The 3380-nt window shown below is 43.9% G+C and overlaps 1 protein-coding gene across 1 annotated transcript in view; it reads left to right on the forward strand.

Moving 5' to 3' along the window:
• Positions 1–3380, forward strand: part of Kcnmb2 (potassium calcium-activated channel subfamily M regulatory beta subunit 2) — a 265353-nt gene that overhangs the window by 239177 nt on the left and 22796 nt on the right. The window lies entirely within an intron of this gene.

Raw genomic sequence — 3380 nt, forward strand, 5'->3', positions numbered from 1 at the left:
ACACACACACACACACACACACACACACACACACACACACACAGACCTATACACGTAATTTAAAATAAAAACGTTTGAAAAAAATTTCCTACCCAAATCAATTACTCTAGGCTTTTGAATACAGGAAATAAGCAAACTGGTTCTCTGATAAGACTGGCAACTCTGTGATGGTGGTAACAAGTGTGATGTGAAACTGGGATGAAAAGTCTGGCAAAGCCAAACTCTCAGGAAAACAGTGTTCAATGCAGGCTAGTTTTATGTCAGCTCGACACAGGTCAGGATTATCTGAAAGGAGAGAACCTCAATAGAGAAAATTCTTCCATAAGATCCAGCTGTACGCAAGCTTGTAGGACATTTTCTTAATTAGGGACTGATGGGGGAGGACCCAGCCCATTGTGTGTGGGGCCATCCTTGGGCTGGTGGTTCTGGTTCTATAAGAAAACAGGTTGAGGCAAGGCATGAGGAGCAAGCCAGTAAGCAGCATCCCTCCCTGGCCTCTGCGTTAGCTCCTGCCTCTAGGTTCCTGCGCTATTTGAGTTCCTGTCCTGATTTCCTTTAGTGATGAACTAGGATGTAGAAGTGTAAACCGAGTTAACCCTTTTCTCCCCAGCTTGCTTTTACTCATGGTGTTTTGTCGCAGCAATAGTAAACCTAAGACTAACTAAATGCCCTAAAAAGGATTTGAAAATAAATCAGTATAAACTCATCAAGGCCTATAGGAAATATAAAATTGTTTTACATTTCTTAGAATAACATATTTATGCACATGCACTTGAATATGCTTGTTAAAATATATTTATAAAGGGATTCAGAAGCCCAATCTTTTTTTAAAAATCAAGCAATCTTAAAATACTGCTGAGAAGAACATCTTCATGACAACATACTTCCTGATGAAACATATTAAAATGTGCCATTAACACATAGAGGAGAAAAAATATAGCCATATCCAATATATTAAATTAATTCTGCTTAAAACACATCTTTGTGGAGTCTGTAAGTTGCTAAAGCAGGTGGGCTCTGTTCACAGCATGAACTGAACCTTCAGGCCTCTCGTGCCTGGGATAGCCTGCCTCATGAACTGACCCGCTCCCCTTCTGTCTGTCCAGTCAACATGATCACCAGTCAACAGGTGTTCAGTGAGTCTCACTGCCATCCAGGAAGATCATCTACATTGTGCATCTCCAGAATTATAAACTGAGTCTTGACATGAAATTTGCAAAAAATTATGTAGACATCGAGGTTGATTTTTTTTTAAGTGTGCTGACTATTGCTTGGGGCAAAACAAAGCTTTACTGGGAAAACTGAACATCTGTTTACAAAGCCTTTTGCTTTAATGTTTTAGATGTACTTATTTTGACTTTATGTGTATGGGTGTTTTTGCCTGCATGTATATCTGTGTATCACGGGAATGCCCGTGTCTGCAGAGGCCAGAAGAGTGTGTCCCATTCTCAGGATCTGGAGTTACAGATGGTTACAAGCTCTCATGTGGGCGCTGGGAACTGAACCAGGATCCTTTGTAAGAGCAGCTATTGCTCTTCGCCACTGAACCATCTCTTCAGCCCAGACTTTTTCAGTTTATATATGTTTGTTTATTACACATATGCCTTCATGTGGAGGTCAGGAGATAACTTGCCGGTGTCTCTCCTCTCCTACATATGAAACCCAGGGCAAAAGCTCAGGTTATTGGGCTTAGGGGAAGACAGCCCAAGCCATCTCGCCAGTCCCCTCCAAACACTTTTATTGTCCCCTGGACTCAACGATAACTTCCATTCTCCAAAGGGATGTGGACAGAAAAGAACTGGGCCTTCCCACTCTTCACTCTTCCCCACCAGACACAGCAACGCTGCAGCTCCCAGCTCAGCTGCCTCCTCCTCCTCTGCACTGAGCAGCCACTGCCTCCTGAGGGGTTCGTCCTCTGGACATCTCTCCACATGCTGCCTCCTCTCTCTTTATCCTGACTTCAACCAAGGTGCAGCCCTCATCATCCACCGCCAACCCTACTGGAACCATCTCCCAGTACCTCCTCCTCCCTCTCTGATTTAAGAGTTCTCCTGTTTCTAATCTCCACACTGCAGGCACAGCCATCACTCTGAAACTGGGATCTGCCTACATCACCAGTTGACAGCTTCCCTTTAATTACAGGAGGAAGGCTACTTTCTAGAATGACTTTCAAAGCCTTCACAGACACCGCATTTCTCCTCTGGCTGTGCTGTTTCTGTGGTGGGTGACCTCCTAGGGCCATCAGCATAGTACTTCCTGGTACTTGCTCTACAGCTCCAAGCACCTTTGCTTCTGCGGTCCCTCAACCCAAATATCACCAACTCTGTATCCCACTGGCTAAACCGTAATCAACCTTCAACGTTCTGTTCAAGACCTTACTCTTCCAGGAAGCCTTTGGTAACGTGCACTGACTCCCTGTCCTGGTCCCTGAAGCTGGGGAACTTGCCAAGACACTGAATTGATCCACCAGGGAGCTCCCATCTCAGATGACACTAATTTTCATGTCTTTCCTCTTATTTAATAGGGGCCATGTCCCCAACACAAGAGGTTACAACACTCATAATACATGTGTGAACCTAACTTCCTCATTAGAATCTCATTCTTTTGTCATATTAACATTCCTTGACTTATCTATCCATTCAACAGCCATTTATTGGTGGATTTCAAAAATGTGTCCCTCCCACTCAAGCCTTTCATTTTGCTGTGTAATATTCTGATTTCCTAGACACCTACAAGCCATGGAGAACCTACCATTTCGCCTTTCACGTACCCATTCTAGAGCTTGCAAAGAACATTTATTTTCCGAATATGTTTTGCGATGACTCAGTCGTATCATTTTATGTGTTTCTTGTTCCGGCGGCAACTGACGCCACCCATTCTATTCTCTGGCAGACTGGCGTGTTCGGTGCAGTGTGGCAGCCTAATAATCTAGAACAGCGCAGATCATCCTCGCTGACTTCCATCTGCTGAGAGCATGTCTCAGCAGCAGCCATCAGAGTTCAATACGTGTTGATAAATGATATTAGCCAAGGAACAACAGGTTATTATTATTTCCCAGTGGGTTTTTAAAGCCACTCAGCCTTAGCCTGTCTCCCTGCTTCAAAAGTCAACCCGCCCACTGCCTTTCACAGCTAATGGGCACCAGTTTCAGGTTCACACAGGGTCAAGTTTAAAGAGCTTTGATGTAAATCCTAAACTTTCCAAATAAATCTCCAAAGTGAATCATGGAACTGAGAGGGCAGGTGGATATCTATAAAAGGTTTTTGTGGGGTGGTCATATAGTCTAAAGGCCCTGGGTTTGAGCTGGGATAAGAAAATGTCTGTCATTCCAGGCATCTGGTGGCAAGAATAAGCAGAATAAAGTGATATTTACACACACA

This window comes from Microtus ochrogaster, chromosome 1, assembly GCF_000317375.1.
Source record: "Microtus ochrogaster isolate Prairie Vole_2 chromosome 1, MicOch1.0, whole genome shotgun sequence".
Taxonomy (NCBI): Eukaryota; Metazoa; Chordata; class Mammalia; order Rodentia; family Cricetidae; genus Microtus; species Microtus ochrogaster.